General features: G+C 43.6%; 1 long non-coding RNA gene across 1 annotated transcript in view; it reads right to left on the minus strand.

Moving 5' to 3' along the window:
* LOC147658201 (uncharacterized) overlaps window positions 1–26,216 on the minus strand; it is a 95,772-nt gene extending 69,556 nt beyond the window's left edge. Inside the window, exon 1 of the long non-coding RNA XR_015290927.1 lies at window positions 25,706–26,216. This is a non-coding gene — a long non-coding RNA (uncharacterized LOC147658201). The remainder of the gene's footprint in view (window positions 1–25,705) is intronic.
* Window positions 26,217–27,699: the final 1,483 nt, after the last annotated feature.

Consider the following 27,699-nt stretch of genomic DNA (forward strand, 5'->3'; position numbering starts at 1 on the left):
ACGTTCATAAAGATTTTTTTTCAAAAAGATTAGATTAAAAAATGAACGTAAAAAATTCTCTACCGTTTTAAAGATTCTATTAATCATTCGCTAGCTTCGACAATTTACGACCCGTTCATAATTTCGATCCTGAAAGAAGAAATAAAAATAAATTTCTTTCCTGTTATCATTCGCAAGATTCCATATTTTCTCGAGCACGAAGAGGAGAGAAAAAGGAGATGATATCAAAACAGATATACGAATAACAATTCCGAGCAGCGAGATCTCTGGCATTAGCCAGAGAAATACCGCGATGAAATAGATCGCAGGTGCGTGGGCGCCCGAGCACCGGTCGTGGAACACAGCGAGGGTGTTACAAAATATGAAATTGAGCCCATTTGTTCCAGTGGCCTCTATGAGAGCCGACTTGCCGTGCCGCAGGGAACCCCGTTCGGGCCCTCCACGCTCCCCACTCTGTCTTTCTCGTCCACGACCCCCTCCTGCTCGCCTCACCCCGGCCTAATATCATAAATCCTTCGAGGTGTTAATACGTTCGCACATTCTTCGCTTCTTTCGGAGCGCAGCACCGATCTGGCCCCACGTGGAGATCCATTTGGGGACCGTTCCGTGCCCTTTGTCCTCGCAATTCCCCTCTCCACATCTTATTCGTCTTCCTACCCGTCTTCCTCCAAATGATTCTTGCTCGAATTAAACGAACGCGTTATCATTGCTGACTTTTCCTTTCTTTTCTTCTTCGCATTCTGACTAATCAATTTTTTTTTGTTTAAAGGTTAAATAGCCGTTACGTACAATTTGAAGAATTTTTAAAAGAATCGTGCAATAATTTGCCCGCAAACGTATTACACGATATTTTACGTAATTATACACCGACGAATATCGGTGGAATATCATAAATCTTGCTCACCCACGGCGAAACGGTTCGCGAGAAACAATAAACGATAAACACTTAGAGACGTCTCTCGCTCATCCTTCGTATCCGCCTTATTCGTATCAATCAATTCCACTGGTGTCGCAATAAAGGAGAACCGCAACCTCGTTTGAATTCCACACGTGAAAGATTGCTTTCCGTCCACGATTAATTCTCCGCCCAGGTGTATGCCAGCCGAGCACGCGACGGGACTTTAATCGCGAAACGCGTCCGAACCAATTACGCTCCTCCGAGTGTATCCCCCCTCAATAGCAAAAGCAGCGTGCACATTTTTTTCGCGACACGCGCTAACATTCGAAGAAACGGTTCCCCTCCCCCCTCGCTTCACTCGATGCACCCTCGTCGAGTCGAGGAATTATCGCAACATGCCGTGAAACATAATAATTAGTTCCAGTTTAGCGAGGTAATGAGCGCCGGCCTCCATTACCCGGTCTCATAATTGTAACCAAACCCCTATTAAAATCGACCCTATAAAGGGTCCCCCCCTTCCTTTTTCCAGCCGAGAGAGAAAAGAGAGAGAGAGAGAGAGAGGGAGGGAGGGAGTTTGCGCGCCGCTATCTACCTCGAATCGCATAAGACTGGCTCGTGCGATGCCCCGCGAATAACACCCTATAATTTCCGACATGCTACACCGCCACGCTCTTATCCGATCCCTCGCTCGATCTCGTGGGCCGATCGCTCGATTTCCAGATGGGATTTCGCGATCCCAGCCTCTAGAATTTTTCGCTCTTCCCTTCTCTAACGAACGAAAACAAAACGGGTCGAGCGTGGAATAACGTAACGAAACGCTTGATTAATCGAGTGATTTTAATCACGGAATAGTTGGGAGCAATGTCGCGATCTTGGATGGGAATCAAAATCGATCGTAATCGTGTATTATTGGCGAATGTTGTTGAATGTAACGAGCAAGCTTCCCTCGATCGTTTCTAATCGAGTTACGTTTGCTTTTTATATTAAACTTGGTATGATGAGATATGGTAAATATACACAATGTCGGATCCCACGATGAGTTACGCGTTTTCAAGTCATTACGAATTTTTGTAGTATCGCAGCATCCGGTAAGCGGCAGTCGAGTTAATGCTTATAAAATGTCGTCCCCTTAATGGAATGCTTGACCTCGGATTCTTCATAAATTCAAGTAAAATATTTGCCTTGGAATTAAATATTCCTCTTCATCGTGTTCACGTTATGTGGAGCGATAACTTTTCTTCCTCGAGTTATTTTTTTACCGGTAATGTAATAAATTCAAGAGGAATATAATCGAACTTGATTAATCTTGATTTTAAAAAATTCCAATGATTATGCAAAAGAAATATCACTTTACGACACAATGATCGAAGTGATTCGCGCCAACATTTCAACGTTTCCAAAAACGACATCGACATCGAGTGAGATTTCGAAACGACGCGTTATTAGAAATTGTGGAAGGGACGAAAATGGAGAACGATAAATCCATTAGTTCGCGAAGTTCGACAAAGTTCATTTAGTAACGGGGTTTGTTTTTGCTCCCCGCTCCGCTCTCGCACGTCCCGCCAACTCTCACGACTTGTAAGTTAGTGGTCTGGGAGAGGCAAACCAAGGCTGTTAAAGATTTAGAGCCGGCCGTTAACGGTCCTCGGCAATTTGCATTCGCGACGCGCCGGAGAGTGTTCCAAGATTTCTGTTTTCCTTCTTCTTTTTCACCGTATCTTCTCGCAGGAATAACGAGGATTCGTAAGAAACGAAGAGTATCGATCCGGTAATGTATTGTCCACAATGAAAACCTAATAAATTTGACGATAAACGAAAGCTTGGGGGGGGACACGTTGCAAAATCATCATCGTTAAACCCGAATGTGTTATACACGGATAAATTCTAGGTCTCGTTAAAAATATATCGTGAAAGCAAAAAATCATCTATCAATTTCTCAAGTGGATCCATTAATCGTTTGAACGTAAAATTAAGGAAATGTGAGGCGCGATCGAGTAGAATAACTCGAATTTGAACTTATTTTCGCGCTCAACACCCGAAAACCTTGAACGCATTTTATTACAAAGACTCGTAAGTCGTAAAAGTCCCACTTACGCATCTCGTTAACTCGTGTATCCTTGACGTTATAAAGCATTTTACTTACCACGATAGAAACATTCAATTTTCCGAGAGCATCGATTAACATTCCATCTGACGATCTATCAGCCCAACAACAAAAAAAAAACTTTCCACAACGACGATCGATCGTCCGAATCATTAATAACAACGTTATAACGATCAAGAGAGTTTTCCAGGCTTAGCTTAGTTTCGTTTCTTCGCAAACAAGATTTCGAAAAGGGCGCACAAGTTTGCAACAGGAAGCTTGCCGTATATTCATATTCGGATCTTGGGTCACGAAAGGTTCAAGAATCTCATTAATTAGTCCCCGCTTATACACGTCTCATCAAGTCATCGATTATTTCATTTGTAACGAGAGGAGGAGGAGGAGGAAAAATAAACGATCGTCGAGGGAACGTTTCCACCCACCACGAGTCGATTAAAAAAATACGATTTCCCGCGAAACATCAATCAACATTCCGCTCAACAATACGTCAAATTAAGAAAGACTGGTGTTAACGTAAGCCGGAGCTTCTGCTTTCCAAGAATAATTGCGTATTCTGTTAATGCGTCGCTTATCAACCGTACGACACTCGCGATTACGTAATTGACGAGGAATTACGTGGTTTGATGAAAACGTGCAATTTTTTATCTCCTCCCGATGGAAGTGTCCGGTTGAAAGATTGCTTTTCGGTGATGTTCGTGTTACTCATTCCCCGATGATTGGCCATATGTTTATCCACGTCGAATACACAATTTAGATTCGACGGTAAATCTAAATTTTTTAACAGAAGACACGTTAGAGAAACGTATCGCATCGAAAGAGAAAAAGAAAATCGCAATTTTTCAAAGTTTCGTCTCGCTGTAAATTTTCCTCCTGTTGGTAGGAGGAAGAGGAAGAACGGAAGGAAGCTGATACGATAGAAACTTACTTTTTTTATTATTAGAAATAAGAAAGAATTATTCGTATTCTTTTTTTTTTTTTTCCAATTTTTTTCCAATTTCCAACATTAACATTCCTCGAATAAGCTTTTTTCAAGCTTCACGCAAAATTGATTTCAATAACGTTTTTCCTACGGCAAATAATCAATTAATTAGTCTCTATTTGTACAACATTATATACACGAATCGGGGAAAAAGAAGAATTTTTTTTCTTCTTCTTCTTCTTTTTTTTTTTTCGCATTAAATTGCATTAAAAATCGCAATTTTCCAAGAAACACCGATCAGCATTCCACCATTCTCATCCTCCTCGTGTCCAAGAGCCAATCGTCGTCTCATCAAGAGCCGAGCGGCGTCCCATTAATGCGGCGATAATTAATAATATTACACTCACAATTACGCACGACTGTGTTTGTTTTATCGCGATCTATCGGGCAGGGATCTTCTCGGGCGCAGGAGGAGAGGCGCACGTTTCACCGGTGCGTAACGAGCCGTCGTCTCTCGCGTGCGAGCCGCGCGCGTCCAACTTCTATAATTTATGCGCGCGCTATCGCCGTGCATAAATTAATACTATGTAATACGCGCGCGCACCGTTCCCGAGATCGGATCGAACACTCGCGCTGACGATCGCCGAGCTTTAAAACGATGTTCCAAAGGATTTCGTGGCGAGCGTAGATTAATTATTGTCTAGGCCACGTCTTGACGTCTTCACTAACGTTTCTTTTCCGTCTCTTGAACCGTGAACTTTCTCGTGGATCGTGAAAGATTCGTTTTCGAATCATTGACAGCGTCCGATTCAGTTTCACGATCTATCAATTACTACGAATATTACGTTTCTCTTCTTATTCGAAATAATTATATTACAGGATAATAATAATAATAATAAGAGGTTCTGTATTAAGTTGTCGCGAACGAATCGGTTAATTTCGTTTAAAAATAAAGTTATACGTCAAAAAGTCTCGTATTAAAAATTCATCCGCAATATCTTAATATAATGTACGATTTGAAATATGGACTTTACGTAGATATTAATTTTACGAACCAACCGTGTTTCTCCCATCAAAATTTATAAGTAATTAATAATGATTCACGAGGAGTTAGGGAGAGAGGGGAGGGGGGGGAGGGGGGGAAGAAGCGAAGAAAAATTTTCGCGGAAAAAGAAGATACTCTTGGTATCCACGTTCAACCAAATCACCGCAATATTCTTCGAATATAGCATCGTTAGAAGAGATTAAATTTCTCATCTCGAGCGGCGTGTGTGCATAAAGTGTGCACGAGCAAAAAGGATCTCGAACGTGATTTCTTCGTGCCTTCCATAGGACAATAGGCATGGACACGCGATTCACCGGCACTAGACAAGGAACGGGGGTGAAGGGTCACCGATGCGGTCGGATAAACGGCTCGAGCCGCGATTTAACCGCGAGCGGCACGCTTGAAAGCGCGCTTGACGAGCCAACAGCTCGCGTGAATTCCCGATCCGGATTATATTAAGATAAAGGCGATTTGATGGGCGTGCCCGGGCGCCGATCTCGTTACAATTTCGGAAAGGGAGAGATCGAAGGGGTCCGAGGGGCACCGATTCTCGGCCAAGATTCAGCATGGCGCTCGAGATCGTGGCCCGATAACCACACCGGTGTGCCCCTCTCTTTATATTCGTCCGCTCGAGGGCTATCGCGGCGAGATATCGTACGCTTAATTAGAACTTTTGCGGCGGAACTCGTGCTGCTTTTATTATCATTGACAGCGGGGGAAACGGAACCGGTTATCGGTAACGCGATAATCGCTATTCCAATAAGTGCGTGGGTGAAAATAGTTGGGAGGAAAGGAGTAGAGTGGCATCAGTAATATTGTTGAATCGAGAAATTCGTATTTATAAATTGATTCTAAAATTTAAAAGAAAGAATAGCTTTCTTGGTATTTTCTTTTTGTATAATTGATTTTAATTATCGTAATTCGTAACGCGTCGAGATAAAACAATGTTAAATTATAATTTTGGATTTGGATATTATAATTCTCAATTCTCTGAATACATTTGGAAGGAACGTTTGTAATATTTAATAAATAAAATAAATGTGTTAAAAATACGAATTTCTAATTAGTAATCAATCGATGTTTTTAGAACTCATTTTCGTAGAATGATGAATGTAGATATTAATTGAATTATTAAGAAAATTCCACCTGTAAGATCAATAACTTATTTTCTTTATATCCCTTCCTTTTTTTTTTATATAAAGATACGCAATAAAAGTGAATTATTTTTCAAGAGTACAACCACGTTTCAGAGAAGGGACGAATCAGCATACTTTAGTTATCGGCTGAAACGTCTACCGGTATTACGAATGGTCCATAAAAGTTTCAAGAAGGGGATGAAGCATTCGGACGATCGCCCTGATTGGCGTGGCTCGATCCACTTTACAAAAGGGCAAAAGAGGGGTCCATGAGCCGAGATAAAAGACCGATTTTACGGGGCCCCGCGGAACTCTGCCGAGCTGTTTTCGAGCCATCCTGCGGCCTGATCGAGGAAAGTATAAAGGGTGCCGACGGGCATTGTCTGGCGTTTAGTGCTGGCCCGACCTTTCCTACATGTATCGCGGCCCCCACGGCATCCCGATGGGCTTCTTAAACGTTCCTCTCTCCCGTTCCTCGGACGTCAGGTCTTGCGTTTCGCTGCCGAGTCGTAACATCCGCGCTTACGACTCTGCGTCTCGCACCTCCTCGACGACCGCCCCCTTCCCCTTCTGCAACTTCTCTTTCCAGAACGGGAAACTTATTCTCCATCGAACGCGTGCTATTAAACGTTTTGACAATTTTTTTTTTTCTTCGTTTCTCGTTCGAAAATGAAATTTTCGAAACTGTATATTGCGCGTCCTTGTCCGTTTTTCGAAAGATCGACACGAAATTTAGAGGGATGAAAAAGGAGCGAATCTTGAGAGATCCAAAATTTTGGTTTATAGATGAATTTCTTTGTTGTTAAATTATTACCAATTTTTTAAATTTTCGATCGATGCCTGTCCAAAGCGAACGATTGCCAATCCAAGAAGAAATCCAAGCGTGGATGAAATTTTCCAAAGTTAATAAGAGAAGAGTTCGCCCCTTCGAAATTTCCTTCGTAATTTCTCCGATCGTTATCCGGACGAACAAAAACGTTCGCTTCGATGGGAATGGCGAACAAGGGACACCGATCTCTCGTCATCCATTCGCGCCAATCGCGCGTGCCTACCGCTGGAATCCGTAATTAAAATCAATCAGAGGATCTATTTATATATATCCATGCAACGTGACGGCGAAAAGAAGGACGGCTATCGATTCTTCATTCCGATGTCGTGCCTCGTCACGTCCTTTTTCTTTTCTTTTTCTTTTTTTCCTTTTTTTTCCCTTTTTTCCCGCGTCGTTAGGCGAGAGAACACGCGTCGTTAGAAAACGCACACCTACCCACGGACCCATTAACAGGCCCGATAACGGACGCCGGTTTTTATCATTACGTTTAACTCATTTCGATAATCGTCGCGGCGAATCGTGCCCCCTCCTCTCTCTCTCTCTCCCCGCCTCGAGGATCGGCTGGCGCTCGATGGAAGCCCGCGTGTTCGCGCGTTGGAATTTCCTTTACATCTGCGAAATTAAGCGGAGTTTCAGAAATCGACGTTGCACCTGGGGGGTCGTCGATGGGGACACTCTTTAAACAGAGAACGTTACGTGCACCGTGCAAATGTAAACGACCGTTACTCCCTGACCTCGTCGTATCTCGCATGAACGTTTCCACCGGTTGACACAGGCCGTTGTACACGCGTTAACCGAGAATAGGATAAACCTGACTTTCTGTATACCGTTTTATGGATTTGCCCGGCGAGCCATAAAGGATAATGCCGCGCGGCCGGCTACGTATTACATTTATGCATGTGTATATCACGCATCTAATTGTGGGGGAACGATAGGGCATTACGATGATTGTTAACGGTGACCTGGCGACGATGGTTGCCAGTAATAGAATTCGAGATTCTTTCTCTCGTCGGTCGGAAGATCGATTTGAAAATCGTGTTTCACGTGTTTCGTTTCGATTTTCAATTCGGGATGTTTCGGAACTCGCGGCGATTTTTCAATGAAAATGAAAATCGATAATGGCTATTAGGTAATTGAGGCCTCGTTAGGTAATTTAAAGACAGTGGTTATTCCGCAATAAAGAATACCGAATAATCTCTCTAATTTTTATTACCTTCTATGGGAAGATGAGCGGCAAATTATTTGAATATTGCGTAAGGGTTCGCAAACTCAGAAAAAAGATTGGAATGCATTGTTATAAACGGAGATGAACGTAAAATCTGGATGTTGAATAATCATTTCGTAACGAGGAAAGTTCGTGAATGCATAATATTACTTTACGCGGTGGTGGTGGTTGTTACACCATTTACGCATTCCACGAATTATTGTGTTGCCATTTTAGAAACGTTCGATTTGCGACGGGCAAAACGGGGAATTATGTAATAAGTGTTTCTAAAATTTTGAGAATCGCGATAAAATTAACACGAAAAAAGGCGATGGAATACATTCGAGAAAAGGTCAAATAAATTTGCATGAAATTTAATGGTACTTCGGTTCACGTTTGGAACTGTGACATTTATCTCTACACCATAAATTCGTGACAATTTTCAGATTACGATCTTATTATTCTACTTACGAGATGTACCAAGAAATTGTCACGAAATCATACGTTTCAAAACGTTATATGAAGAATTCGTTACGAGTTCTTCCCCCTTGCAATAATCATTTTTTCATGCAAATCGAACTGATCGAACGTATCGATATTAATATCGTTCATCGAAATTATGACTAACTAAATTAAACAAATAATCGGAGAAACTTTCGCGTTTCGTTTATACCGAAAAATATTCCACCTCTTTCTCGAGGAATATTAAATAAATTGGAAACGAATCTTTATCTTGATTAATTCGTACATATTAATTCGCGTAAAAGCATTCACCCGTACATCTAAAAATTTAGCCTCTATTTACGGGTTGAAAAATTCACGTTTCGGAATTATAAAGGAGGACAAAAATGTCGAAAACACTCGTTGAATAATTCATGATGATCCTGAGACGATAGAAAGTGAGACGAGGGGTCGAGCCGGCTCGAGAAAAGCACGTTTATCAGAGAACATCACCCTCCCAATACGTCAACTTATTTATACGCGAATACCAAACATGCTAAACGGCATAGCGTTGTACTTTATACATCGAATTTCTTCGTCGCGTTTACTTTGTTAGCGATGGTCGCATGCGAGCACAACACCGGCCAGTGAAGGAAGGACCTGGGAAGGGCTGACGGTCGGCAATGCATGAGCATGCATTATCCAAAGATTACGATTATTTTATAGCACTATACGCGCGAGTCATAAAATTCTCGTGCCATTTTAACAACTGGCTTCCTGCTGATGCAGACCTGCACCGACCTCAAGATCGCGGTTAAGAGACGGGCGTGTGGACCGATACGGGCACCATTTAATTGACGAATAAATCACTCTCGACCACGATCGAGACTCCTTCGATCCACGTTCATCGTACCCATTTTTATCTTCCTAAATGACGCAGCCCCCGAGAAAGAATAGAATTCATCCAAAATCGAAAATTTTCTTCTTCTAATTCTTCTCTTCTTCGTTATCAATGCTTTTCCCGAGAAAACATCCGCGGCAGAAGTTTGAAAAAGGATGCAATTAATGGAAAAGTGGCGGCAAAACGACGCTACCAAAAGCCGCGTCTCATATTAATAGCGAACACGACTCTCAGACTTGGCTTCGTGCGGGTTACGGAAGCGATTATTCGTCCATTGTGGTCCTCCCAGTGGGGGCGCGTTTACACGCTCTATCGCTCCTTTGGTTTCGACTCTCTCGTCCAACTCTTTGTACCACCGACGTCGTTCTACTAGACCTCCGTGTTCCGCTTTTACGCCCGGGATGCTCTTCTCGCCTCTCTAGCAGCGCGCGCCGGTAGCACCACAGGTATTTACCTACTTATGCGTCGCAGCCACACACGTGGCGGCCGACGTGTGTGCATGCGCTGTCGGGACATAATGCTCGAGAAATATGAGCTCACGACCCCCGGCTATACGGATTCTGATGATGAGAACGAAATGAGGCTGAGCAAGGTAGCTGCATCCGGGGAGGAGATCGGAGCGTGATTCATCGGGCGAGTGGCGGGGATTAAAAATTGCCCGGAGTCAGAGGTGGATAGTTTGTTACTTCGAAAATCGAGCGATAGCCCCCTTTGTTGTAAGGGGATAGCAAACGGAAGCAGAGTTGAAGTTGTCTCTTGGTATTTGGAGATTCTACTCTCCCTCAGCATCATGATTTAATTTATTACTCGTGTTATCGGTTAGAAGGGATTCCGAATTTAGAGAGAATGGAAGGAAGGAAAAGTAATACTTTTATCATTCTACATGCTAATTTGCAGTTAAGAAAAGTTCGATCACTTTTCGAGCGGTGAAGGAATAGTGGAAGATGGAGAAGAAGTAAAGATTGGACGCGTGCGTCCATCGATCGAAGAAAGGGTATTGTGGAGGGAAATGAATAAAAACATCGAAAGCGTGGAGTCCGTCTGTTCGCGGGCATCATACAATTATTCTACGTTGGTTACCATACAATGCTTACTTAAAGTCAGAGATTTCGTCGCGCGATTTCTAAGAGCTACCAGCAAAATGGCTTCATCAGCCGGGCTGTTTGCATGCGGCCAATCGTTCTGGCCCATCGCGTTACACGTTGTACGGCTAAGTCGAGATTTTCTCTCGAATCGGGTGCTCGTGACGAACATCTCTTCGACGAGACGATTCGTATCCTTGTGATCCTTTAGGATTTGGATTACTTAATACGCCTGCTCCGTGTCGTTTCGTTAAAATTACATAATAATTCTATAATCTCTAAATTGCGCCGAACAATGAAAAATTGGAGAACTTTTTCCGGTAAAATTACTCTATTCTTTTCCTGCGGTTACTCATTCCTTTAGTTCCAAGCCTTTCATCGAATCGTTGGAAAACTAAAGAGAATAACCCTTTCACGCCAGCTATTTTTACCCACAATTACACACCTCATAAACATCTCAACGCGGCCGATTCGTTCCACGCCGATGTTTATCGTCGTTCGTAGCTTGATCGTTGTGCCGTCCAATAATAATAAATATGCACTGGCAACGTCCATAATCCGTCGTATCGTGACGTTTGCTCGGTCTTCTCCTTTGTGCGCGCGGATCCTCGTAGGTTAGACATCACGTACCAGAGAGAAGAGAGAGAGTGACACGGAGATTCGAATCCGGTGTCACGGGCAACACAGGTGCACAATGCACGTGAGAGAGTCCCGTATGATAGACTATTTAAAATGCATTGGCAATAAGCCACGTCGCGTTACGCGTCGCCGTTCGAGCGCCTCGAGACTTGTCTATGGGCTGAGCCATTCATGGGTTCGTCCAACCTGTGCCAAGCTTAAAACTCCTCTCTCGTATGAGTGAGCAGCGTTTACACGAGAAGGAGAAAAATTGTTCGAAAAAGAGAGTGAAGCAACGGCGAGGAATAAGAAGAATTTTTTCAAAAGATCGTAAATTAAAACCGTGTTTTGCATTTTCGAAAGTTTAAGATCCGTATACCTCAACTACGTTACTTTACATCTGATTAATTTTTATATCGCGATCCTTGAAGCTATTCCCACGATAAGAAATTTTCTTCACCAGGCCCATTCTAACCCGACCGTTCTAATTTTCATACTGTGGAGACGAGGTCGATTCGTTCCTGGCTCGCCGTAATTAATCGGAAACACTGTTAAAATCATCTATATCGAACGATCCGTCGGTGCTTATGGTCATTTTTTCCAACTATGGATAATTCATCAACGCCTGAACTCACGATCCAAAGCACGAATTTCTAATCCAGAAACCATCAGCGTGCGTTCTTCTTCCAGCTGGACGAACACGAAAATAAATGGGACGAAACGATGAATTTGACTGTGAAATTCGCGTAAATAAAGGGAATATCTTTCTTCTTTCTCATTCTCAATTTCGTTTGCAGGGATTAAAGTCGGTTAGTAGCTTCGAAGGTGGTTGAAACGTAATACTAGTAACAACGAGTAACTAATTCAAGCATGGTCGCGTCATAAGTCGTGCGCTGCAAGTTGCCCCACTAGTCGTAATGGTGTTTATGGGCAATTCTCGGCCACCAGCCTGATGGTGTTGCAGGTAGCAACGGGTTGCTCGCTGCGGAAAAGTATCGACGCCGTTTAGAGACGCGGGCCATCCGTTGGAATTCCATTACGAACGGAATAAATACATGCTAAGTCTTTCCTTCCCTCCCTCCCCACATTCCTCACCGAAATTTGTCTCCACGTGAATTTTTAATAACTACTAATAAATATTCACGATCGCGAAACAAGAAGAATTGGAAAATCTAGATTATTTCTAATTTTTTATTCCAATCAACCTGAGCCCAAGCTTACGAATTAACCGCGAAATAACGTATCAGAACGTTCTATTCTGGAAACAGGAAACGGCAACGTTTCGAGCACAGCAATGCTTGTCCCGAACAAAAGCTGAATCCCATCCCAATGGTGTATCGCCGCGGTTCTCACTCCCGTTCGCGCGATCGTAAAGCTAGTTCATTTGAATATGAATAAAACGTTCTCTTTGGTGCGTACGGCCGAATGCATCCCCGCCAGCTCGGTCGCCGACTCGGCTCGCCCCGAACTCGGGAGTGTTTTACGCGCACGCATTTATGGATTGTTTAATGGCGGCCGCCTACAAATTAGACGAGCGGTAAATCAGCCATCGAGCAGACCACCACACCGTGCACAATGCACGGTGGGCATTGTTGGCGGCGTGGATCGGCCAATAAAATATTGGGTGCACGCGCTGCCTCGCCTCAGGGCGACATCGCCGGAGGGAGCGATCATTTTTTCGCGTATCATTCATCGGTGGTACTTCTTCGCGGGAAGAGAACGGCTCGTATATCAATGGACGAAGTTGGAGGATAATGTACAAGCCTCGCTCTTGGAGGAAAAATAACGAGTGTGAGAGACTTCCCGTGAGAAAATTCGAATACCTCGGGGCTTGTATTGTCGCGGTAATGGAGAAACTTGGGTGAAAGGGGGGGAGAAAAAGAGTATGGAAAAGGCGTTGTTTCTTCTCAGCCTGTTTTTCTCGTAACGTTGGCCCCATGTCTGAAGCGTGCATTTTCTAAGGAGGCTGCGTAACGCGCGGAAATCGTGATTCGCGCGAAACTCACGGATTATCGATGCGTTGCGGCAGACTGGATACGCGTGTCAAATTGTTGCTGAAAAATTTCTCACGCTTCTTATGTAACGATACATTTAATATATTTCCTTTTTATCTTTATTTGAGCTGGTATGGCGAATCGGAAAAATTTTACCGATCGTAAATTACGCGAGGATAGATATCAATATAATTTTTTTTTTTCTCAATTAAAAAGAGTAGTTTGAAAGGAAGAATACGAGGAGGGTGATGATGCAATAATATAAGCAAGATTATTTAAAAATCGTGGAAAATTAAATTAAATTGTGTACACGCAGAAAATTATCGAGTTATCGTCAAGATCGTTATTCGCGCAAGGATGATCGTGAATTGGCGGCCAAGGTTATTTGAAAGTTACAAATCAGGATCGAGAAGAAATGGAGGTTAGAGTTATTCGAAGGTCGTACCGATCATCGAGATCGTATTCACTAATTCACGCGTTAAGCAATCGAGCGTTATAGTCGAGCAGAATGAATTTCTGCCATAATTACGCCAAGGATCTATCCATCCGCCGATTATTATTGATTGTTATTATTGATTATTCCACCTCGTTTCGCGTAATTGTCGCGTTCTACTTCACGGAGGTACAAGCTAGAGATTCTTTTACCTCGAAAACGAGCAAGGAAAACCACAATTATCGGGAATAATCGAAGAAACGTTACAGTCGAAACAACTCGTCGTGCCACGGCGGCGAGTCACCATGAGATATCAAAAGACACCATGAATAGCGATTACAAAGGTGCTCGCAGCTATGGCTCCGGGTTGATTATCTCACCTGTTCCGACTCTCGCTCCCGCTATAATAGGTTCCCCATGCCAGTGGTCTGCCACACTCGCTATGCGATTATATTTCTTGCTCCCATATATATATATCTTCGCCTCACCCTCCCACATACCGGTATTTCTTTCTCAATTCTTCGATGAGCGAAACAGTTTAAAGAAAGAGAGCAAGTTAGCAATTAAGAGAAATGAACCATCGGAATCCTTGGAAGAAATCTCGTGAAGAAATTTCGTTCGAGATCCAGCAATCCTGTTCCCTCCCCGGTTCTTGTCTCCCGTGTTGCGTTCGCAAGCCAATCTCGAGGGAGGTGAATCCAATCGCCGAAAGAAGAGGCTGTAGAAAACTCCATTAGACGTTAGATCGTTCTTCTCGTGATTCCGTCGTGTGTGCACAGAGCGCGTTGTAAAGCGAGACGTCTATCCTAAGGGGGCGGTAGAGGCCGGAGGGGGGGAACTTTGCGGCGGCGGCAACCGCGGGCAGAAGAACACTCGCTTTTTTGCCCAAGTCAATATATCAGCGCGGGGGCCATGTCTAACGGGTAATGCACCGTCCGATCCCTTCTGGACGCGCAACTGGGAAGGAAGCTGCCTCCATACGACCACCGTAGTTATTGGTGTGCTTGCTCCAGGCGCTCCAACGATTGTCAGAGAAGAAAACTACTTCATTTTCCACGTTAGGTGGCGGGCAAGGGCTACCGGGTGCGACCGCCTTCCTCGATGGGATATTTTTAGCGACTGGATTTTGCTCATGTACGACTGGAAGAGGTTGATACGGGGGAAGGTTGTTTCTCGTAAATAATAATAATTCAGAGGGGAGAGATCGAAAGTAATTTTGATTCAAATAATTTAATTTCTCTCGATGTGTTATTTTAGCAATGGTAGTCAAATGTAAGTACCACGATCGAGCAATGGTGAGGTTGATGAGGATTCTAAGCTCTCGCACGACTCGGTGTCACGATTATTAAAATCGAGGTTTCCGACTTGTGTCCTTTTCGAACGTGCTCTTCGTGAACTGGCTATAACGTTGATCGAAAAGAGAGACACACCACAATTTTTAAATTAATCGTCATAAAAAAAGGAAAAAAGGATTTTAAACTTTATTTCTTAATTATTATTCTCCAAATCCATGAACTTTCCAAGTATCGAAAAAAGAAAAAAGAAAACTATTTTTAAATAGATTTACAAGAAGGGACGAAGAAGATACGTGCCGTATATTGCTCGCGTATCCTGGTCGCGTCACCATCGAACACTCCGCCGTTCAATTAGCCTCGCATTCCGGCAGCGACAGATGTTGCCGCCACCCGCGGCGCGGCACCGTGAATTTGATCGAAGGAATATGGATACGGTCGCCGTGGTATCAGTGGTAAAGGTTTCTCGCGGCGTACACCGCGTGAAATATCAAATTCAGAAAAACGATTAATTACAAAATTGCATAACGACGCGATGGTGGACGAGCGTGTGCACGCGCGCGATCACGGGGCACGATATGCATAATGCATGACAATTTCACCGACGAGCAACGAACCTTTTTGATTTAAACGAGCGTCCCGATCATTAAGCGCGATCGTTCCACGAGCGTGCGCCGCTATCGATCAGTGGCCAGACACCGGCCGATCTGCCCACTTGTGCCGTGGTGACGTCAAGTCGATTAGCATCTGGCCGAGCCACGAATTATTGTCACTGGACGCTTCCGGGATACCGGTTCTCTTTTCACAAAGACGCCCACGAGGGATCGACACGGTTGCCGATCGAAGAAATCGTAATCAATTCGCCGAGTCTGCTCGCGAGGGGTATAATTACGCGACGATCAAAGAAGTGGCTATTTTAGAGTCGATGATTATCGGGTTAATTTTAATGACTCTACGATTTTCACAGGCAGTGAGAATATTAATTTGACTCGAACGATTCAGAGAGAGATGGAGATTGCTACCGTTGTAAATAATTTTTAACCGGCCAATCCTTCTTTTCGAGTCAAAGGTTCAAGGTTTCGTTCGATTCATAAAATTACTTGCAAATAATTCACAATTTTCTGAAAAATTAATTCGCTTCGTTCGAATGATCGATTAGGCAACGACGATCTTCAGGGAAGGAAGTTTCGCTCGTCTTCCCTCTTGATTTACGATCGCCGACCGATGGCCACCGAGCGAAAGTCACCGCGAAAAATACGCTCCTGGTATCCGCGCCGATGGCGTCCAACTCGCGCGATTTTCTTCCGAACGAACCGCGAAGCAAGGCACCGATCTTCTTCCTCCTCCTCCTCCTCCTCCTCCTCCTCTTCTTCTTCTTCTTCTTCCACCGCGACGGCTTAAGTAGCCGCGGCGTGCCGTAGGGTTTGCCGCCTCAAAATTACCGGCACGCCGCTATGAAAATGATAATTTACTGTGACGGGCCTCGGGCCCGTGTATCTGGTTCACGCGAGGCGCGCGAGAACGCCGCTACCGTGTTTTCATGCTCGTGCCGGGGCTACAGGCACTGTTCCGTAGATCACTAGATGAGGCTGATAGTTATTTCTGGTATACGAGAGGATGCCGCGCCAGGTTGTTTCACAAAGCACAAAGAAGAAGGATCGTGTATAGAATACACACGTACGTGCACATACATGTGTGGATTCCTCTTTACGTAGAATTGAATTATCGTATACGATTGATGAATAATAATTTTCCTCCTTGTATTCCGAATTTATCTTACGATACAAATATTATTGCGCGGGATTTTCTATATTTTTCTGACTCGTGTTTACGCTTCGGAAAATTTGATCGGAAATAACGAGATTACGAAAGCGCCCTCCATGAGCGCAGTTTCCACGCCAAGTTTCGACGAGAAAGTAGGAAGCGTGATAGCGAAGAAATGAAATTAAATCGAAACGATCGGGCATATTTGCATCGAACATATTCCCACCGAGTTATCCAACCGAACGTTAATTAATAACAAACATTTATCCACGAACGTGGCGATTAAGTCTGGCAGCGATAAGGCAGCGAGCCGGTTCCCACACACAGAGAGAGGAGGCGTTCGTTAGAGAGCGAGGCCGTCTCAGAAACGTAATCATTACCGTTGTTATTATCGTTATCGTCATTATTATACCATGAATAACTAAAACGTGCAGACGAATCGGCGGAGTCATTCTCGCCCTCATCTGGCGAGAAGAGGAGAGGATGGCGGAGGAAGGGGAGGGGCGGTAGAGACTTACGGTCACGGCTCGAACGAAGATGAAGAAGCAGGGGCCTCCGCGCGCTACATGTACATTTTCATTCGTTCCATCCCGTGCCAACTCCCCGTTCACCCATCTCTTTCTACACACACACACACGCGCGCGCGCGCGCGAGGCCGAGTATTCGCCAATTAAGCTCTATTGAAGCGGTCAGGCACCGCAAGGTGGTGGCCTCACGCCGGAGACCTGGCCGTTAAATCCAGATTAAGAGCGGCGCATGACACGTTGAATCCGTGGCTCGTCGATCCAGAAACATTTAATTTAGACGTTACCGCCTGTTGCCAGGAGGAGATATCTCTTTATTCGAGCTACGTACAGGCCGGGCCCAGGGGCGGATTAAAACGTCCCCCCTTACGCTGCGAATTTATTACGACCGATTCTTTTTCTCAACGGCCAGGATATATTTATATTCCTTCGAATCGATCCATGGTACGCGATCTTCGTTATTTCGCGAAAACGTACCGGTTTCACCGGATTTCGTCTAAGCCACGTGATCCTACGCGCACTCCTCCTCCTTTATTTCGTTCGAAAGGTATAAGAACGAGCGAGGAGGTCGTCAAAGAGAGCCGAATGCGAGTAGAAGAAAGTGGTCCGAAGATTACGATCGGATAAAGACGCGGGGGAAGCTTGTTCCTTTCGATGTGTTTGTTCAATGATAACAAATTACCGAACGAATCTGTGCAGTCATACTCTATAATTGCGACTACCGTGGCCGGGGTGGATAAAGCTGGCCGATGAATCGTTGCGAAGGAGGTTAGGGATCCGCGAGAAAGTCGAAGGTGAAAAAGCTGCGGCAATAACAAGGGCCGCGGCATAGTGTGAGGCTCGTGTAAGAGAGTCAAAGGATCGCTAAAGAGTATGTCTCGAAACTATTCATCCTATTTCTTCTCGGCGGTGGTGATTATATATTGCTCGACGAGCCTCCACGAGCTTTTTTTCCTCGTCGACCTCCTGCACACCGTCGATATCCTAACGTGGAATTATTCTCTCCGGCCGTTAACCTTTAAACCCGCGCGATGAAACTCGACTCGATATTTCACACCGTGTGGACCCGATACGATTAGCATCTTGGACATAATTGGCCAACAGCCGAGGATCGCGATAAGCCGCGGGCTTATCTTTTCGCATAGCTGTACACGGATGCATCCTTATTATTAGTAAAAGAAGATCGAAAATAATACTTTCGAAATTTTATACTCATCGAACCACCATCGATTCCACTTTGTTCCTTTTCCTTTTTTTCGGAGCCCGTCAAACGTCGATCAAAAGAGCGGAGAGGAAAGAAGGTAGCATAAAGCATGAGCATCGAGGAGGTGACGCGAGAAAAATCGATACAGGGAGGCGCGAAATTGTAACGCGGCGGCGGCTCGTACGTGATCGTACACCGTAACGGAGAGGACTGTCGGCTCCTCGACGAGCCGGCAAACTCTCACGGCCTCTGAACTCGTCATAACTGCAAATGGAATGAATACCTGGCCAGCCGCCTATAGTGGTAGCCACGAGTGGATGGCCATTGCCGGTGGATGGCATTTACGGCGCTAACCCACTGAATGCAAGCTCTAAGATTGGCTCGAGATATTAAGCGCGGCGTGTGTACACACGCACACGGATACGAGACGGAGAAGAGCGCACGGAAGAAGAGATACGAGGTGAGGATATAGCTATCTAAGGCCGCGTACGTCGGTAGGTGGACGGAGACGTAGATCCCCGGAGCGACGAATTACGGTATGACCTGTCGAGGACAACCGAGGCGACGATGATCGCTCGCCTACGTGCGCGCGTCTACGTGTGCGCCGAGATCAGGGAAGCAAGGTGCGAAGGTGGCATCGACTCGAACACCTGCTACCGTCATTATCATCAGGAAACACGGGGAGCGAGGAGACGCGGGATTCGAGTCTAATTCCTGCCTACGGCTGCAATCCGCTCTCGTTGCTCGTGTCGAGCATGCACAGGCCGGCCTTTAACCGATTCACCGTGCCACACTCTGCGCTGGAACCGGCCATTACCGTGGCGTGACCGCGAACCATCTTCCCCAGGGCGAAAGATTTGTCGAGTGACTTCCGGTAGCCTTTGCGCGACCGCGCCGATGAAGCAGTTATTTCAGAGAATTAATGGGACGAGAGTGTGTGTATCCACCGGGGGACAATATGTCTCGTTTTTTTTTTTTTTTTTCTTTTCTTTTCTTTTCTTTTCTCGGGTACGTAACGTAGGTGTTCTCTCGATAACTGTTCTCTCGAGCAATTACGTTCGACTATTTAGAATTGTCTGCGCTTCGAGAAGTGAAATATCGACGAGAGAATTTTTCTTTAATTTATTCGAGAGAATTAACTATCGATTAATTAAAAATCTTACACTCGCGATACGAACTATAAATTTTCGATCGTAAAATATTTTCATCTATCACGTTACATTTTTATCGAGTAGAGTAAAAGAATTTTAGAGGCGTCTGTCCAAGATGTTTGGTTGGGTAATAAACATATTTCGTGCGGCTCGATCGAATTTGAAGATACTCGATTCATATGTAAACAAGGATATAAGAAAAATTATAAACGTGTCGCTTTCGAAAGTGGAAATGTATGGGGTCCCCGGTTTACAAGCGGCATAATTTTGCCCAAGATGGAACGGCGGCTTCGTTTCAGAATCCTCTCGTAGATACGGGGACAAAGGTAAATCAAACGGGGTCCACGTTGATTCGTTGGCATCGATAACGATCCCATGGAGAGCATAAACCTGGCGCGCAACTAAGGAAAGTCGAACCTCTCCATTTCCCGGTTTATGAGAGATATATATTTCCACGAGCAAACAAGGCGCCGCGGGAAAGAATAAACGGTCCAGGAGAAAGGTATGGCGCGATGCAATCGTACATTAGGCTGGTGTTAGGCTCGACGATGCGAAATCGCGAGAATTCGAGCGGAAGGGGAGAGTTACGAGGCGAAAGAAGCGACAGAACGCCGTACGTTTCTTTCGACCGACACGGGATCGATGTATCGCTTCTATCGATCGAATTCGAATTATTCCAAAACCTCGCCTCGGGCCTCGAAACGATCGATTTTAATTCCTACCGTTGAATTATTGGTATTTGACGAGGATATCGATAGCTCTATTAGGAAACGGAACGATCCGAGCGCGAAGATTTATGTGATTTATCGATTGTTTTCGAAATTGATTTTGTTTCATCCAAGACGGAGTATTCTATAGATTTGGTCAATTTTAAACGCGATTTGTTACATTGATTTGATTTCGATTACGATTTGACGAGGAAATTTATGCTATTGAAAACGAAATTGCATCATTTAATATTTGGAAAGTATTCGATATTTAAAATTTTAAATATCAATGATCGTTCTAACAATGGTAATCGTGTATTAAGGGTGTTGTTCGCATTTGCCCAAGAAATCCCCGTCGTATTTCAGCAAAGGTTCGAGCCTCCATAAAGAGATGGCACTGGCTGCACTGCTCGTGAGAGAGAATTCAATGATCCCTTAGCTTCATCCCTTCGCTCACAATTCCTCCATCGATCTATTACCCTCCAAGATTCAAAATCCATTTACTTCCAATTTAAAGATTAGATTAACGCTATTAGAATTATTCCAATCTGTCTTTGGTACAAACTTATGATCGATAATTTAACGTCGAAAGCGAGAGATTTGAAATTCCAATTCAAATTAATCAGTTCAATTCAACCCCTTTTGTTTCTCCCAGCAACAATAATCCCCTCGAAAGGAATGCAAGCTTGCACACGAGCATGCATCGTAACCGAGCTATCGGCTCGTAAAATAGGGAAGAAGCTCGCATGCATAAAGAACACGGAAGGAAGAGATAGAGGCGAGCGCGAGGGCGAAGGTGGAAGATAACCGTCGGGAGTGTACCACCCAGCGAAAAATTAATAAATCCTGCTCTTAAACAAACAAACTCCACCCACCCGCGGATCGGATAAGGGGGCCGGCCATTGATTTATTAATTTAGAGCTGCCCATTCTAAGACGTGGGGAACATGGCCACGCTCGCGCCTGCGCCCTCGTAACCGCTTCGGGACCCTAAGTTAAGGGATCCGCTATCCGACGTGGTATCGGTAATTATAGCCCTGAACCCGGGCGCGCGTCGGTTACGTTCATTACTGAATTATCGGCTCCGCTCGGCAAACAATGTACCCCTTTCAACCCTTCCTCCCCCTCAACCTTCATCCTACATCCCCTTCTATCTCTTCTATCCGTCCTCGTCTACTCCACGATTCGTTACTCTTCTTCCTTTTTCCCTTGCTCCACGCTCTCGAGGAAAGAGACTGGGTGCTATCTGATGGGCCACAGGCTGAACTACGACCGGCCCTTTCCTCCTCGCCGAGCTTTCAACGTCCCTGGTTATCTCGCGAAATTCCTTCCTCTCTTCCAGCGCAAATGAATTCTATCGATCGAGAACAAATGGAATTGGACGATTTTTCTGATCGATGATTCGAGGGAGACGAAATGATTAATGGGGCGATCATCTGCCGGAAATTTCGTGTATTTGATGAAATTTAAGAGTGGAAATAAGAGGACTCGGGTTGATTTAATAAATTCGACGTTTCTCAAAATCTCGTTACGACGTTGCGCGGATTCGCCACGGTGTTATTAAGTGTGAATCGACCTTAATACCTAGGCGAATCGTATATACGAAAGACGTGAACCCGGCATGCATCTTTGCTTCGTCATCCATGATGAGGAACGCAAGAACGCGCATTACCCACGGATCGCCGCGGCTTTTCTGGTCCACCGTGCGACCGCCTCGACCACCACCATCGACCGCTGTTCATGGCGAAATTTTTTCGTCAACTCGCACTTTCTTGCAAGATTAAAACTACTATTCGGATTCTTATTTACGAAAAAAAGAATAATACTCGTAAATTGGAGAAGCTTATATCAAGCGTTATACACGGTAATCGTCGATTCGTTCGAATACTTCTAAAGATATTTAATCCCTATCCTACGGACGATTATCGAGCCTCATGAATTGCAAATCATCCGAATGTAAATTCGGTCGGTGTAGATAAGCGTTTGGGGATCATGCTTAGCAGGTGTCGATGATTCACGAGGAGCCGGTTGCAATTTCGAGACCGCTCGATGCTTTATAGAGCGGCTAGCAGCCTCGGCTCGTAGGTCACGGTAGAGAAGAATTTCTACGAAACCATAGTGGATTTCGAGCGAAACCTTCCTTCCCCCGACACGAAGTTTATGGTTCCAGTTGCGGTGGCGAGCGGAGAAGAGAAAGAGAACGCGTGAAAAGAGCGGGGAGAAAGGGATAGAGGGCTCGTGGCAAAATGTAGCAGTCCAACAGTTAGGTATAAATATGCAGTTCACCCGCGTCCAAGTTACGTCGGCGAATAATTTATTGCCGCGGTGGTTCCATTTCGCGCCGCCCATTTCGCCCTAAAAATTATTTATTTGATTGAACACCGGTTCGGGGAAGGCTATTCCTGGACCGATCCACCGTTCGCGGTGGGAACTGTTCCCTCGTTCCGTTTCGAGTTCGCGGAAGAGGAGGAGATGCATAGGTGACGAGTCAACGGTTCGCGTTGCATTACGTTCGTTCGAATAGTAAATTACGTGTGAAATTTGAGAAATGATGATGATTGCCAATTTCTTCCAAGACGCAATTCGTCCGGCTTGAACCCGATATATAATAACGATCTATGCCGAGTGGAGTGGAATTAACGCGCGCGGAGACACAAACTCGTATCTTCGGCATCAACCACTGGCCATGCATTGTAACCAACGATACTAATCTCGTATAATTAGATACACCTGCGAAAGTGCGAGGCTCACGCGTCAATCATGTACTTCGAGGTCGGGAATTACGTTATTAATCGATTACGAGCCGAAGATGCAGATCTCGCTGTACTCAAAACGAAACTGGGAAGAGAAGAAGATCTGTAACTTTCTTTCCGTAAGACCCACAATTCCGAGCTTCCCACACTCGAGTCGTACGCTCAATGAACAATGCCGTGCATTGTCTCGCCTCGGCTATAATTCGTAATTAAGTCCCCTGATTAATTGTCGCCCAATTATTATAATTATTATAATTAACCGCCGTTTATCCATCATTCAATCTTCTCTCCACGAGATCTTCTTTCGCGGGCAGACATGCGCTTGACCTCGGCGTGCAAACGAGAGCCTTCGCCGCGCTATCTATATCCCGATTTTACGACGCACACGGTACAGGAAACCCCGTTAAATCGGCACAATTACCCTCCTCGATATCTCACTCGAAGAGGAGAGGCGCGTGCACACGCGAATCGGGATCCGCGCGTGGCCGTTCCGCGACCAACGCATCGGGTTACAGAGGAGATAACTCATCCGGCTAATACGCCGAGATAAATTACGTAGGATGATAATCGATGTCTACGCCTGTGTCATCCAAAGTAATAAATGCACCGCACAAAGATCTACGATCCCCTTCGTGTATCGAACTATGCTCTCGAGCGTACCACGCTCTCCATCTCCCTCGTTCCCTAAAGTCCGTTTCTCTCTGTCTCGAGCGAAAAATCATCGAGGCTAACGTTTATAGACGCCGTGCGCTTTTTTTCTCCGGGTATTCCGCGAGTTCGAAGCGCGTCCGGAGGACTCGAGGACGGCCGATTGGAGGAGTGGTCGATCCCAGATACGAGGGTCGACCTAACTTTATTGTATTTAATTAATTACTCCGTCCGATACCCGATCCTGCAATTTGTACCTTCCCATACCATCTCCACACCGCCCTTCCTCAATGTTGCTCGTCGCCGCCTCCGCCCCCGACCGCGACCTACGGAATCCCCCTCCCCCTCCTTTTCTTTCCGTTCCACGAATCGACGAAGTATCGACACGTCGTGTCAATGTAAATCGATCGTCTATTTATCTTTTAAGAAGAACGAAGTATATAAGATAACTCTAAGATAAATGTGAAGAGAATCGTAAATGAGAGAACGAATATACGGACAGAGATTTTTACCCTAAAAGAGTTGAATATTAACGAGGATAATTATTATTGTCCGATTACAATAATTTATAGATACCGATTTACGCTTTATGATAATGTGAAGTAACAATATCAATATCCAGATCAGAATTTTGAAAAATATATTAATCCTAAAATATCTAAGATGATATCGATAAAATCGATGAAATAGAATTCAGTAGAATCGAGAATTATCATTCAAGCAGTCACGATGATATCGTAAACTCGGTTCACCAGGATAAGGAATAAACGGAATAATATATATTGGCGTCGTGAATCACGATTCATGGTATAAATCAGAGTTAGAATGAACTGATCCTACGCGTAGGGACTTGCCACGGATGATCTGTACGCGTGTAAAGTGGCGTCACAACATCGGTAATGCGACTATAATGCTAATTTACCGTTTACATCGAAGAACGGAACCACCCTTTCCTTTTGCCCATCCCTCCCTTGTGTCGCGTCGATCGTTTTGTTATTAAATGCTGGTTTTCTTCGAAAGAGTGCTTGAACTCGACCCTAGGTTCGGCGATTCGCATTTGCGCAGAAATATAGGTATGGACGACGTCTCGAGAAGCTAAGCTACGTCTCGGTCTTGTAAATGTCCTTATTTTTCCCGATTTCGAACTACGAAGCTTCTTAACAGTGAATTTTAACTCGCGAACGGAGATCTATCTCTTTTTGAATGTGTCTACCTGTGCGTGAGAATCGGTTATAAAGAAGCTACCCCAGGAGATATTATGCGGGTGATGTATTATTGCACGGTAAGATCAGGGTTGTGTTTCATAACAAGATAAAGTACCGCAGGCATGGAAAGTAATAGGGTAGAATTTATGTTCATACATTATTGACGATGCATTGCACGTGTAACCTACTTCCAACACATGCACAAGTTTTGTTGCCCTCCGGTGGATTTATTTTCCTAAACCTTCTCGCTTTTGAGTTATCGGTTTTTAATTTGACATCGAAACGATCGTGGATGAAATATCGTGATAAAATAGCACGGAATTCATAAATATTCGCACGTGAAATCATAATATAATGGTAATTCGTTGTAGTTAGGATAGATAGGAATAGATAGAAAAAAAAAAAAAAATCAGGATCTCGTTGCATAATTTGATGGAGCCACGACTCTAATATATATTAATAAATTCTCTTAATAATATCATAGTTCAGTAAATAAAATTGATGTTACTGAATTTTATAAATATATAATTTTATTCATAAATTATATATTAATAAAATTCTCTTACGTAATAATAATAGTAACGGCTATATAATTAAATTTAACAATTAATTTTTCTAATTTTCTTTAACCGAGATGATATTCAATATAAAAATGATAAAATTGTGGAAGAAAAATTCTACATTTCATCATTTGTTTTAAAATTAGAAAGTTATTTTTAAAATTATTAGTTCAAAAACGATACGTGCGCGGCAGCACTATTGTCTATTTTTTTCTAAATTGCTCTACACTATACAAGATATTGCTGATAAAAATATAATTTAAATAATTAAGCTTGAAATGAATGAAATCCTACCTTGTATTCCGATGTATCTTTACCCTTGAAGGATCTGGAACTCAGCATACCGCCCACCGCGTTCTGCGACTATTAGCTCGAATTTAGAGCTCTTCATCCTTTCAGAGATTCCTTCGTCGGTGTTCCATTCTTCGGCACAGCATCCTGAAGTGGCTCCCGAAGTGGAGGTCGAACGAGAGTTTCCAGCACAGTTCAACACGCGGATAAACATTCATCGAGGCGAGGTAGGTCGGCTAAAAAAGCGTTACACTATTGAGTCACCGACAAGTGTACTTGTATCAGAACATTTGCAAGTCACTTTGAATCGTGAGAAAAACAAATATGGCGGTGGCGTCGTTAGAAAAATTTTTGTCAATTCTTTCTTACACGATCACTGTTATTATCACTTATCGTTCACTTACGCGATCACGACGACCAACACGGGATGTTATAACGTGATATTACTCTAATCACACCATTATTTGCGAATCGAAACGTACAAATAATATGAATAATATGTTATAAAAATGCAACGTGGTCCTCTCTCGGTGACACGAAATTTATACTGAATGTGCAGAAGGCTACTGCGCATCAGTTTGAACTTGAGCGCTCTGCGCATGGGGTCGCGCAGCTGAAATTCGCGGGATACGTCGTCGGGAGACGCGACAGCACCAGTATTCGTACGTAATTTTTGATCGAAATAATTGGTTTAATTGAAGTGCGTGGACATTTCGTGATCTATTTTGTGGTTCTTACAGTGATACGTGATACAGAGACTCATAATCGTGATAAAATATCCAAGTGTAACGTCGAAAAAGGATAATTGTACGTGAATCATCGTTCTCTGCGAAGAGCTCGAATCGAAGAATTGCGTCATTCCCGTTCGAACGAAATGTAAATAGAAGAAAGGTCAGGAGCAGCTTGATTATGGCGTATATTTTCATTGCCTGGGGCTTCGATTCTTCATAATACGAATACAAGTCTACGTACGAGGTATGTTAAATTTATGTATATCGAATTCGATGTATATGACGATACGTATAATACATCGAGACACTTACCGACGAAAGTAATTATCATTACGAAATCTAGTTATCGACGGTGATATCGAAAAAATTAAATTTATTTGATCGATTATTGCAAAATAATCACCAAATTTTATGATATTTAATAAATTTATCATTCGTATGAATTTATTCATTGTAATCGTATTATATAAAATTACATCGTAATATGGATGACGTCACTTCCTTTACAGCGCCACTTATCCCAAGGTAACTAATATGGCGCGTTAATTCGAATTGAATTTTATGAATTATCATTGCATATATACGTTGTGTAACATTTTCAAACATTTATAAATATTTAAATATTACATGTTTTTGTCTGAAAATGATATAATATTTGTAATTTAATAAATATTATATTATTTTAAGACTATAATTCGTTGATCTTCTTATAGAATAGAATTTTAAATAATTTTTAAATTTAATAATATACGATTCAAATTAATTTAAAATATTTTTCTTTTATCTTATAACAATATCCAATACTTTCTTATTTATATATTCAAACACGAAAAAATATATATATCGATCTTCGTATAAATAACATCTCGTGTCTCATAAATAATATCTCATAAATTAAATACAATTAAAAACAATTTATTATGTACTATTTGATATGAAATGAGACCAGATTATAATTCTCGCTTAATTATACGAAGATCCTTTAATTATTGTGAGCTCGATCCATCCAATATCATCTCTCGTTAATCCGGACTCGAGATACATGGAATGATTGGCCGTTTCCTCTCTCTCTCTCTCTTTCTCTCCTCGTTCCCGCGCAAGAAACACACGGTATATAAAAAAGTGAAATAAAACGAATAGGAAGGAGAAAGGACGGGAGAAAAGCGTGGAACCTGGCTCCGGGATATTAACATTATAAATCGTCCAGGCCGGCGACACGCCCGGGGCGGAGTCGATCGTATCGAGTCGATACCCACCTCTAGGCTC

The sequence above is a fragment of the Apis florea genome, unplaced genomic scaffold (assembly GCF_048593485.1).
Source record: "Apis florea isolate Af1SG1 unplaced genomic scaffold, ASM4859348v1 contig_2295_pilon, whole genome shotgun sequence".
Lineage (NCBI taxonomy): Eukaryota > Metazoa > Arthropoda > Insecta > Hymenoptera > Apidae > Apis > Apis florea.